The sequence below is a fragment of the Ovis aries genome, chromosome 1 (assembly GCF_016772045.2).
Source record: "Ovis aries strain OAR_USU_Benz2616 breed Rambouillet chromosome 1, ARS-UI_Ramb_v3.0, whole genome shotgun sequence".
NCBI lineage: Eukaryota > Metazoa > Chordata > Mammalia > Artiodactyla > Bovidae > Ovis > Ovis aries.
This window is the reverse complement of record NC_056054.1, coordinates 26,622,136-26,635,713: the sequence shown is the minus strand read 5'-3', so window position 1 is coordinate 26,635,713 and position 13,578 is coordinate 26,622,136. Positions and strand designations below refer to the sequence as shown.

Genomic DNA, 13,578 nt, shown 5'->3' with positions numbered 1-13,578 from the left:
CAGTCCAACTTTCACATCCATACATGACCACTAGAAAAACCATAGCCTTGACTAGATGGACCTTTGTTGGCAAAGTAATGTCTCTGCTTTTGAATATGCTATCTAGGTTGGTCATAACTTTCCTTCCAAGGAGTAAGCGTCTTTTAATTTCATGGCTGCAATCACCATCTGCAGTGATTTTGGAGCCCAGAAAAATAAAGTCTGACATTGTTTCCACTGTTTCCCCATATATCTGCCATGAAGTGATGGGACCAGATGCCATGATCTTTGTTTTCTGAATGTTGAGCTTCAAGCCAACTTTTTCACTCTCCTCTTTCACTTTCATCAAAAGGCTTTTGAGCTCCTCTTCACTTTCTGCCGAAAGGGTGGTGTCATCTGCATATCTGAGGTTATTGATATTTCTCCCGGCAGTCTTGATTCCAGCTTGTTTTCTTCTAGTCCAGCGTTTCTCATAATGTACTCTGTATATAAGCTAAATAAGCAGGGTGACAATATACAGCCTTGACATACTCCTTTTCCTATTTGGAATCAGTCTGTTGTTCCATGTCCAGTTCCAACTGTTACTTCCTGATCTGCATATAGGTTTCTCAAGAAGCAGGTCAGGTGGTCTGGTATTCCCATCTCTTTCAGAATTTTCCACAGTTTATTGTGATCCACACAGTCAAAGGCTTTGGCATACATTCACACAAAAACTTATCTGTGAATGCTCAGAACAACATTATTCATAACACCAAGAGGTAAAAATGATTCAAAGATCTATTAATTGATAAATGAATAAAATGTGGCATTATATATTAACAAAATATAATAGTGTATGATAATTTAAATGGATAAAGTTTTGCTATATGCTATAACATAGATGAAGCTTGAAAATATCATGGTAACTGAAGGAAGCAGACACAAAAACCTACAGATTACATGATTCCATTTATATGAAATGTCCAAAATAGGCACAGAAACAAAAAGTAAATTAGTGGGTTGCCAGCAGCTGGGAGGAATTGGAGGGAAATGGGAGTAACTGCTAACAGATACAAGATTTCTTTTTGGAGTGATGGAAATGTTCTAGAATTAGATAATGGTAATGACTTCAAGACTCTGCAAATATATAGAAACCACTGAACTATGTATTTTTAAAGGATGAATTTTATGGTATGGTATGTGAATTACATTTCAATTAAACAAAAAAGAAACAAGAAGTGTCCAAAAATGATGGGGACATATCAAAGGACACAGAAATCAGCTTGAAGGAGCTTCCACTGACCTAACCAGAGAGATTCTAAACATCAAAGTAAATAAGGATAGCAACAGATTATAACCATTGGCTTAAAAAAAGAAAGTAATGAGTCTTTACAACATAAATGAATGAATTCCAAGTGTAATGAGGAATGGGGTATTTTCATAGTTTCAAAATTCCTCTCCACAAAAATACTAATTACAAAAAACAAGGAGTCACTTCAGAGGCAAATCTTGGCAGATGTCACCTTTCATGAGTGATCAGAGTGAGTGAACATCATCAGTAATAGGACAAACAAACTTCATGCTCCCTGACAGATCGCAATAAAAAGGACACAGCAATGTGCACACTAGGGGAGGTTGGGAGAGGATCTGGGGGGAGGGGTAGGTAAGGTATATGGTAACTCCCTGTACTTTCTGCTCCATTTTTCTCTGAACCTAAAACTGCTCTAAAAAAATAAAGTTTACTGAAGAGAGATCAAGGTAGTGAAGCAGGAGAACAGTGGAATTCATCTCCCTCCAAAAACACATCAAAAATACATCTCCATGTGGAACCATCTCACTGAACACTAACTGGAGACTGGCAGAAAGACTCTTGTACAACCGAGGCTACAGGAAACATCCACACGGAATCAGGTAGGAAAGGAAGAAAAGTGATCAGGTGGGGGACTGTGCGCTTGGGAGGGGACTCAGAAGAAGAAGGGGATTTCACAGGCGGAGAACCTCCCTGGGGAGTGAGCCACTGAAGCCGCATACTGGGAGCCACAGCCCAGGGGTTCGATGCCAGGAAGACAAGTCTCCTTGGCTGGTTGAAGGGCTGGTTGTACTAACAGAAGGGCTGTGGGAAGGGCTGTGGGCTGTGGGGAGCATGCACACCCTTGCTTACTTCCAAAACAGGGTGGGGAGGTCAGATTGAAACTGCATAAAACACTGGCTGGCTTCCCAACCAAATGAAACATGTGATCCCAAACTCAGTACTCTTGACCAAAAAGGACATTATTTGCACATCTGGCAAAACGAGAAAGGTCTGACAATTGGATGGTGGTAATGCATCAAAGCTCATTCCCTAATTTGATGGCTGTGTTGTAGTTATGTACAAAATCCTTTTTTGAAGGGAACATTTTCAAACATAGTAGGGGATGCACCTAGCAACTTACTCTCAAATGGTTCAAAGAAAAAAATTCTCTGTACTATACTTGCAAATTTTCTATAAACCTGAGATAGTTTTTTTTTTTTATTTAAATGCACTAAAACTATCATATTTTAAATTTCCAGAGTACTTTCTTTTTCTGATCCTTTTTATGACATCTTTATCTTACTTCATGGACATAATTCTTTTCTTACTTCTTTAATATAATTACCTACAATTTGCTCTGACTTTTTTTCCTTTTTCCTAAACCTTCTGTTTCAATACTATTTCCTCCAAGTTCCTGTTTTGTGGTTTGATCTCTGTCTTTCACACTGGATGCTGTCCTCAAATGCCTCACATTGAACAAATGAAGTACCAAAAGCGAACTGGAAGCTCTGCACGTGTGGCTTCTCAGCTGGAAGGCTTCCACTGCATGGCGACTGGGGGGGAACAAAGCTATTTCATTGGGAGACCTCCAACTGTCAGTATATCTAGGTCTTTTCTTTGGACTCCTGAGAAGAGTCGTATAATCTCCTATAAGGAGGCGTCGAGATGTAATACCAGGTAATCACTGTGTGAAAGAAGAACAGAAGATGGGAAGGGTCTCTCCTTAAAATATAGGATTTCCCTTTATCCTCCTGCTTTTACTTCAGAACTTCATCCTTTGATCTCTGTTATGTCTCATGTCCCCAAGTCTTGACCCTCTTTAGTTTCATTTTCCAAGGAAAACCTTAGATCTTGGAGTAGTCTTTTCATTGTATAAGATGGACCTCTCAGAGAATTTAAATCTTACCTCCCTTTATGTCCACCTCTTATTCAAAATGGAAGTCACTAAATATCATATATGTACAAATGATTGTTAAACAACATGGGTTTGAACCATGTGGGTCTATCTATATATGGATTCTTTCAATAGTAAATATTATAGTACTACATGATCCACTGTTGGTTGAATCCACGGATGCGGAACCGCAGATATGGAAGAACTATGTATATAGAGTTGATTATAGGGTTATATGCAGACTTTCCACTGTACGGAGAGTCAGCGCCACATGTTCAAGGGTCAATGGTACATCTCAAAGAGGAATATGATTATTTAATTCAGTAGTTTCTTCCTGAGTATCTCTTCTTTTTTATTCTATTAACCAGAGACCTTTTAGACACTGTTTTGAATCTCAGTCTTAAGGGTCTTTTACAGCACTTATGTGATTGCTCCTCAGGTGTCTCCTTCACTGTTACTTTCTCTATGCCATATACTAATTACAATGAACATATGTGCATTCATGCATAAAATATTCCTGAGCATCTACTATGTATCAGACATTGTTTTAATCATTAGGTTACAATATCAACAAGACAATGGCCTTGACCTAACAGTACCCAATGTTTCATAGAAGATGGATAAGTAGACTTAAAATACGAAATACTGTGATATATACTAATTGATATTAATATATGCACTGGGTACTATGGAACCAAAGAAGATGGGAATCCAAATCAGACTAGAGCAGGGGTATATTATTTGGGGTAGGATGGGCTACTGTAAGAAATACTCCAATAATTTATTATTGCTAATTATTTATTATTATTGATGGTCTTTGCAGTGGGCTGAAAACTTCCTAAAGAGGAGATGCCTGAAAAATAAGATTTTGCCAGATGAAGGCAGACAGAAGCACTCTTTTCTCACACTCATATGTGAGAAAGCTAGGGGACAAGAAATACCTAGCCAACTCCAAGTCCAGAAGTTTTGGTGAGGAAAGTACTACTGCTAGGTGCCTTAAGAACTCAGTCTGCCACACACTGTCAGACCCAAGCCTCTATCCTTGAAGCTTACATGGAAAACCAGAGCACTCAGCCAGAGCACACAACACTCCAATAGCGAATGGCATAATCAGTCTCTGAAACCAATCTCACCCACATTCCTTCCCTTCCCACCACCATTTCTATGCATTAAATAATCATAAGACTTGAAAGAAAACAAAGAAGATTCCTAGTCAGAAAAATGTCAATGATTAAGAAGTCTTGCTCTATCAGAATTAATAAAATACTTCCAATTTTCTGCTGGAAATGACTGCTCTTCAGAATTAGTCTAAACATACAAAATAAAATAATGTAATTAAATCTGTATTTCTGATTCCTTATCCTAAAGTAAGATTTAACTATTCAACACTTGTGCGATTGACTAAGAAATATTCATAACATTAATCAGGTAGATATACCAATTAATTGGGTAGATTTTCTCTTAATAATATTGCTCAAGTTCATGCTCTTCGTCATGCTGAAATTACCTGTCTATGCCCAAGGTAGAAGTTGACTCTGAAAGGAAGAAGCCAAGCACTGGTAGAGAAATTAGCATTTTGATGTAATTCAATAGGAATTTTAAAACATCTTCTTTTTCCCTGGACTTAAGCCAAATCTTTTTTGTAAAAAAAGCAATATTCCTGATTTAATAAGAGACAGTGTCATAAATGAAGCAATTAGAATATATATTCATGAGCATTAGTTTCTATAAAGCTATTTGTTTTCTCAAGTTCAAGCTCTCAAGAGAAATAAGATCACTAGATTTCTTACCTTTTTTCCCTTACACATGTGATAAGGAACGGACCTCTATGTGTTTACTCATGATGCTTGCTGCACTACCAGCCAGTCCTGCTGTTTCAGTGTGCTCTGTTTGATCCTAAAGAAAAAACACATTGCTCATTATATCTGCTAAAGCAATAAGCCCCAATTTTCTTCATATCAATCTATCATAGCTAGACAAATAAAAGCTATTCCAATTATATCTTCAGATTCAAAGACCTGGCCAGCATGGAATGCAGCAGCAGACGTATTATATTGTCTAAAAAGGCCCAAAGCTAAATGTTTCAATGAATAGTTAAGAATTTCCACACACGTCTTATTTTCAATGAGTAATACAAAGTGAAAGATCAAAGCCAGGTACTTTCTATCCAATGACTATGGTAATTCATAAAAACACCTTTTATTTATATTTCAATAGGCCTTCCACGAATCCAAAGCTAACAAAACTGCTGCTTCACAAGAAAGTCCTCTGTTAGTGATTTTTTTCCTGTACACAGAATTCTTAAACTGAGATCAAAAGATTTCTGTTAAGATTTTTTAATGCCAAACAACTGTTTCTCCTCCAAATGGAGTCCCTTATGATTTCAGCCTCTCTCTGCTGCTTAGAAGCAACGGATTAGCAGTTGAAACTAATCAGAATAAAACTAAGTATCTCATGTTATCTGTATAAAATATCTAACCTATGATCAAAACAGTTTCAAAATAGAAGAGTATCCTAGACATGATCTAGTAAACATCACTTAATTTTAAAGTTATCTGGCAATAAAAGAAATTCTTCTGACATTATTTCAAATGTAATTCTATTATCTGATGTGAAAATGATGTGCTTACTAAAATAAGTATTCTAAAAGACCAAAGCGTAAGCCTTTGACTTTGTGGATCACAACAAACTGTGGAAAATTCTTAAAGAAATGGGAATACCAGACCACCTGACCTGCCTCCTGAGAAATCTGTATTCAGGTCAAGAAGCAACAGTTAGAACAGATTGGTTCCAAATAGGAAAAGGAGCACATCAAGGCTGTATATTGTCATCCTGCTTATATGCAGAGTACATCATGAGAAATGCTGGACTGGATGAAGCGTAAGCTGGATTCAAGATTGCTGGGAGAAATATCAATAACCTCAGATATGCAGATGACAACACCACCCTAATGGCAGAAAATGAAGAAGAACTAAAGAGCCTCCTGATGGAAGTGAAAGAGGAGAGTGAAAAAGTTGGCTTAAAACTCAACATTCAGAAAACTAAGATCATGGCACCTGGTCTGATCACTCCATGGCAAATAGATGGGGAAACATGTAAACAATGAGAGATTTTACTTTTTTGGCTTCCAGAATCACAGCAGATGATGACTGCAGCCATGAAATTAAAAGATGCTTGCTCCTTGGAAGGAAAGCTATGTCCAACCTGGACAACATATTAAAAAGCAGAGACATTACTTTGCCAACAAAGATGCTAGCCAACAGAGTCTAGTCAGGGCTATGGTTTTTCCAATAGTCATGTATGGATGTGATAGTTGGACTATTAAGAAAGCTGAGTGCCAAAGAATCGATGCTTTTGAACTATGGTGTTGGAGAAGACTCTTGGAGAGTCCCTCGGACTGCAAGGAGATCCAACCAGTCCATCCTAAAGGAAACCAGTCCTAAATATTCATGGAAGGAATGATGCTGAAGCTGAAACTCCAATACTTTGGTCACCTAATGCAAAGAGTTGACTCATTGGAAAAGACCCTGATGCTGGGAAAGATTGAAGGCGGGAGGAAAAGGGGATGACAGAGGATGAGATGGTTGAATAGCATCACCGACTCGATGGACATGAGTTTGAGTAAGCTCCAGGAGCTGGTGACAGACAGGGAAGCCTGGTGTGCTGCGATTCATGGGGCTACAAAGAGTCAGACACGACTGAGCGACCGAACTGAACTGATTCTAAAAGGCCAGGAATTCAAGGTTCCAGAGAACAATTTTTAAAAGTGGAATGAAAAATAAATTTATATTTAAAAAAAAATCACTGATGAAAGATTTTCCTGTCTTGAGAACTTGGAAAAATATATACATGCTGTATACTCTAAATGAGAAGAGCTACCGATGCTAAGAAACAACTTCCATCTATCAAATAAAGGATAAAATCATATCAGAAGTATGTAAGGGCTGTATAGGATAGAAGCTCCAAAGTCAAAATGAGAATGAGGCCAAAGTAATACTTCTAATAACTAGCTAAAATTAAATATATATATATATATATATATCTAAATTTCAAAGTCAAATTCTGAGTGTGTCTATTTTAACATGTGAGGCAAGTCCAATAATATGATGTAACTGTCTCAAACATCATAGGTTTTCCTTCGGGATCCCTCTGACCTTCTAGCCTCAGCTGGTAAAATCTCAAGCCTGGTTAAATTCGACTATCTACCTACTCCATACATTCCCGTAAGCAGCTTAAACAAGGCTAAAGGAAAACCCACACAAGAAGGTGACTCCTCTCAACTTCACATTTATGACTTCACACTACATTTTCCTTAGTTAGTCTACTTTCAACCCTGTATCTCATCTTCACCTTTCTGATATGCCCCAAATCCTTCAGTTGAAAGGTTTCACAATTCAATTCTACCAGAAGATAAACCTCTAGTTTCCTACAGGACAAGAAGGAAAATTACTTGACTACAAAAGAGAAGGTGGAATACCTGCAAAATTAACCACTCCTAGCACAGACTTCCAACCAATCCTGTTTTAACACCACACCTCACTGAAGCCTTTAGAGATCCCTAACGCCTCCACATCTATGGTGGTACTCACTTGCTTCTCATCACAGCTCCCTCTGAAGGTAATTTATAGTCTTTGTTTTAAAACCTTTCTTTACTTTTTCTTTTTTATAGCTTATTTTTTCATTTATCTTTTAATTTAAAAATTTAGATAATTTTAAATTATACTTTCCACTTATAGTTATTACAAAATATCAGCTATATTCTCCATGTTGTACAATACATCCTTGAGCCTATCTTACACTCAGTAGTATGTATTAATACCTCCCACTTCCTGGCCCCTACATTGCCCCTGTCTCTCTCCCCCTGGGAACCACAAGTTTATTCTCTCTGTGTTTCTTTTTTTGTTATATTTGCTAATTTCCTATATTTCTTAGATTCTGCATATAAGTGGTAACCTATAGTATCTTTCTCCGACTTACGTTATTTAGCGTAACATCCTCCAAGTCCATCCATGTTGCTGTAAATGGTAACAGTTCATTCTTTTTTATGGCTGAGGAGTATTCCAACGTACATCTATACCACACGTTCTTTATGCATTTATCTACTGATGTACACTTAGGTTGTTTTACATCTTGGTAATTGTAAATAACACTGCTATGAACACTGGGGTGTGTGTATCTTTTTGAAATAGTGTTTTTGTCTTTTTCATTTATATAACTTAAGAGTGGAACTGCTGAGTCATATGAAAATTCTATCTTAAAAAAAATTAAAAAAAAAATTCTATCTTTAGTTCTTTGAGAAAACTCCATATTGTTTTCACAGTGGCTGTACCAATTAACATTCCCACCAACAGTGTAGAAGGGTTCCTTCTCCTCCACATCCTCTCCAACACATATTATTTGTGTCTTTTCAGTAACAGTCATTATGACAAACCTATGATTTTTGAGAGTAACATAATATTACTGGACTTGCATCACAGGTTAAAAAGACACACATACTCAGAATGTGACATGATATCACATTATGGTTTTTATTTGCATTTCCTGATGGTTAATGATGTTGAGCATCTTTTCATGTGCCTGTTGGCCACCTGTATTTCCACTTTGGCTATTTAATTCTTCTGCCCATTTTTAAAACAGGTTGCTCTTATGATGTTGAATTTTATGAGCTGTCTATACTTTCACCCATTCAGTAGGTTGTCTTTTCATTTTGTTAATGGTTTCCCTTGTTGTGCAAAAGCTTTTAATCTTAATTAGATCCTATTTACTTACTTTTGTTTCCTTCACTTTAGGAGATGAATCCAAAAAAATATTGTTGCAATTTATGTCAAAGAATGTTTTGCCTATGCTTTCCTCTAGGAATTTAATAATATCCAGTCTTGCATTTAGGTCATTAATCTATTTTAAGTTTATTTTTATATATGACATTAAAGAATGTTCTAATTTCATTCTTTTAAATGTAGCTGTCCAATATTCCCAGCATCATTTACTGAAGAGATTGTCTTCCCCACTGTATATTCTTGCCTCCTTTGTCATAGATTAATTGACCATATTTGCATGGGTTTATTTCTGAGCTTTCCATCTTGTTTCATTGATCTATAAGTCTGTTTTTGTGCCAGTTCCTATTGTTTTGGTTACCATAACTTTGTAGTATAGTCTGAAGTCAGACTGATTCAACCGGCTCCATTCTTTCTCAAGATTGTTTTGGCTGTTTAGGTACTTTTGTGTTTCCAAACAATTTTTAAAATTATTTGTGTTAGTTCTGCGAAAAATACCATCAGTATTTTGATATGGATTGTGCCTGGAAAATCCCATGGATGGAGGAGCCTGGTAGGCTGCAGTCCATGGGGTCGCTAAGAGTTGGACACAACTGAGTGACTTCACTTTCACTTTTCACTTTCATGCACTGGGGAAGGAAATGGCACCCCACTCCAGTGTTCTTGCCTGGAGAATCCCAGGGACAGGGGAGCCTGGTGGGCTGCCGTCTATGGGGTCGCACAGAGTCGGACACGACTGAAGTGACTTAGCAGCAGCACTGTAACTACAGATTGCCTTGGGTGGTATGATCATTTTAACAATATCAATCATTCCAATCCTAGAATACAATATATGTTTCCATCTCTTTATGTTGTCTTCAATTTCTTTCACCAGTATCTCACAGTTTTCCAAGTGCAGGTCTTCTGCCTCCTCAACGAGGTTTATACCTAGGTATTTTATTCTCTTTGATACAATGCTGAAAGTGAAAGTCGCTCAGTCATGTCTGACTCTTTGCAACCCCATGGACTATACAGTCCATGGAATCCTCGAGGCCAGAATACTGGAGTGGGTAGCGTTTTCCTTCTTCAGGGGATCTCCCCAACCCAGGGATTGAACCCAGGTCTCTCGCATTGCAGGCAGACTCTTTACCAGCTGAGTTACAAGGTAAGCCCAAGAATACTGGAGTGGGTATGGGATCATTTCCTGAATTTTTCTTTCTGCTATTTTGTTGTTAGTCTACAGAAATGCAATAGATTTCTATGTATTAATTTTATATCTTACAACTTTACTGAATTTGTTGATAAGCTCTAGTAATTTTCTGGTGGTGTTTTTTAGGATATTCTGTGTACAGTGTCATGTCATTTGAAAACAGTGACAGTTTCACTTCTTCCAGTTTCACTTCTTCCTTTCCACTTTATATTCCTTTCCTTTTTCTTCTCTGATTGCTATGGGTAGGACTTCCAAACTATGCTGGATAAGAATGGTGAGACTGGGCATCCTCAGTTTCAGATGTTCCTGATCTTAGAGGAAATGGTTTCAGCTTTTTACCATTAAGCATAATGTTAACTGTGGATTTGTCAGATATGGCCTGATTCGTGTTGAGATATGTTCCTCAATGCCTGTTTCTGGAAAGATTTTTTTTTTTTAACATAAATGAATGCTGAATTTTATCTAAAGCTTTTTCTGCATCTATTGAGATGAGCATATGCTCTTTACTCTTCAATTTATTAATGTGGTATATTACATTGACTGATCTGCAGATATGGAAAAATCCCTACGTCACTGGGATAAATTCCACTTGATCATGGTATATGACCATTCTAATGCATTATTGGATTTTAGTTTGCCAGTAATATGTTGAGGATTTTTGCAGTTATGTTCACCATAGTGGTATTAGTCTGTAATTTTCCTTTTTTATGATATCCTTGTCTGGTTTTGATACCAGAGTGATGGTGGCCTTATAGAATTAGTTTGCAAGTGTTCTTTCCTCTGCAATTTTCTGGAACAATTTCAGAAGGACAGGTATTGGCTTTTCTCTAAGTGTTTGACAGAATTCATCTGTGAAGCCGTCTTGTCCTGTACTTTCGTTTGTTGGGAGTTTTTAAATCACAGTTCCAATTTCAGTACTTGTGACTGGTTTGTTCACATTTTCTAGTTCTTTTTGGTTCAGTATTGGGAGACGGTATCTTTCTAAGAATTTGTCCATTTCTTTCAGGTTGCCCACTTTATTGGCACATAGATGCTTATTTATAATAGTCTGATACAATCCTTTGTATTTCTGTCTGTGTCTGCTGTAGCTTCTCCTTTTTAATTTCTAATTTTATTGATCTGAGCCCTTTCCCTTTTTTTCTTGATGAGTCTAGCTAAAGCTTTATCAATTTTATCTTTTCAGAGAACCAACTTTTACTTTCCTTGATCTTTTCTGTTTTTTTCATTTCTATTTCATTTACTTCTGCTCTGAACTTTATTCTTTCTTTCCCTTTTCTAACTTTGGTTTTGTTTGTTCTTTCTCTAGTTACTTTAGATATATGGTTGCTGCTGTTGCTAAGTCGCTTCAGTCGTGTCCGACTCTGTGCGACCCCATAGACGGGCAGCCCACCAGGCTCCTCCGTCCCTGGGATTCTCCAGGCAAGAATACTGGAGTGGGTTGCCATTTCCTTCTCCAATGCATGAAAGCGAAAAGTGAAAGTGAAGCCGCTCAGTCGTGTCCGACCCTCAGTGACCCCATGGACTGCAGCCCACCAGGCTCCTCCGTCCATGGGATTTTCCAGGCAAGAGTACTGGAGTGGGATGTTGCTTATCTGATTATACATATCAATAATTAGCTTAAAAGTAAATGGATTAAATGCACCAACCAAAAGACATAGACTGGCTGGGCAGATGAAAACATGTACATGTATGCACTTCCACTTATCACATCATTCTGCTTGACCCCCTCCCAAATTGTATGCAATTATTTTATACTGTTAGGTTAATCATGTTCCCATTATGGCTTGCAACTCTAATTATCTTTTATTTCTTGTCTGGCTATTGATTGTGAAAACTGACAAACATCTTCATTAGTGTGGGAAAAAAATACCACACATTTGTATTCTCTTCCCTTCACAATTACTGTATTTGATATCCACAACGGCTTATTGTGGACACAGATGATTTTACTACGTTTGTCGTTTAACCTCCCTACTAGTTTCGTGTGTGGATGATACACTACTTTTACTATATGTCTGCCTTTGATGGTGAGTCTTTTCATTTCATAACTTTCTTGTTTCTAGTTGTGGCCTTTTCTTTTTCGCCTAGAGAAGTTGTTTTAACATTTTTTGCAAAGCTGGTTTGGTGGTGCTGAACTCTTTTTAACTTTTTCTTGTCCATAAAGCTTTTGATCTCTCCCGGTAAGGTATTATTATTGATTTTAAGCTTTTCCCTTTCATCACTTTGAATATATCCTGTCACTCCCTTCTAGCCTATAGTTTCTGCTGAAACTGATAGCCTTATTGGGAGTTTCCTTGTATGTTACGTTTTGCTTTTCCCTTGCTGCTTTTAATATTCTCTCTTTATCTTTAATTTTTTGTCGTTTTAATATAATATGTCTTGGTGTATTCCTCTTTGGATTCACCATATATGAGATTCTATATATACTTAGGTGACTGTTTTCTTTCCCAAGTTTGGGAAGTTTTCAGCTACTATCTTCCAGGCCCTTTCTCTCTCTCTTCTCCTTCTAGGACCCCTATAATGCAAATATTAGTGCACTGACTTATAGCATCACAGAATGGTTTTTTGGAAGGAACCAAAGAAATTCAGTAAATGCACAGATGTACACTATAAAATACAGCATAGAGTGCCTTAAATACAGTTCAATACACACAGGAAAAAGTATCTTTTTTATTCTGGATCTGTCACCTCCCAATGTGACATTAACAGTCACTTAATTCTCTACATTCTCACAATACATTTATATCAATAACACTTTTCACATTACATGGTAATTTCTCTTTATAAATGTGTTACACCCCACTGAACAATAAGCCACTCAAGAAAGGAAGCCTTTTTTATTCATCCCTTTATACCAATACTTCAGCACAGTGCTTGTCATAAACTAGGTATTAAAAACACATGGCATAATTAATTAAGTATAGCATGGCAAGGATTCCAAATCAATGGCTCCTAACTGTATCCCCTCCTTCTATTTCTACTACAGCTGCCTTAGTTTAGGCCCTGATTAGTTCTCATCCAGATTGGTTCAGTATAGTTTCCAAACTAATGTCACTATCTCCTTTTGTCTAGAAAATATATCCTTTCATAGTTCTACCAAAGTAACTTTTTAAAAGAAAATCAGGTCACATTATTTTTCTGCTTACAAATATTTAGATACCTCTCCATCTCACCTATTTAATGGACATATCTCTGGATGTCACAATGATGGGTCTTCATTTGCTACCATATATACTAGCCAGATTGATTGTACTTTCCTAGTTAACTGAATGGATCCTCTTCCTCCTTTCCCCCAAGATGAAGTGTAGCTTTTTAGCATGGCATAGAGATCCCTTCAGAACTTGGTCTTTCACTACTTTCCAAAGCTCCAATCATACCAAACTACCAATATTTCTTGTGAGACGCTCTACCAAGCTTCTCTATCATTGCATGTTCTATACCTATGTTGAACTACTTTTGATTTGCCTAACTT

The 13,578-nt window shown here is 37.1% G+C and overlaps 1 protein-coding gene across 3 annotated transcripts in view; it reads right to left on the bottom strand.

The window, feature by feature from the left end:
* Nucleotides 1-13,578, bottom strand: part of ZFYVE9 (zinc finger FYVE-type containing 9) — a 155,637-nt gene that overhangs the window by 116,488 nt on the left and 25,571 nt on the right. For all 3 annotated transcript variants that reach the window (XM_042248141.2, XM_042248145.2, XM_042248146.2), the window contains exon 2: nt 4,934-5,039. The gene's annotated coding sequence lies outside the window, so the exon portion shown is untranslated. The remainder of the gene's footprint in view (nt 1-4,933; nt 5,040-13,578) is intronic.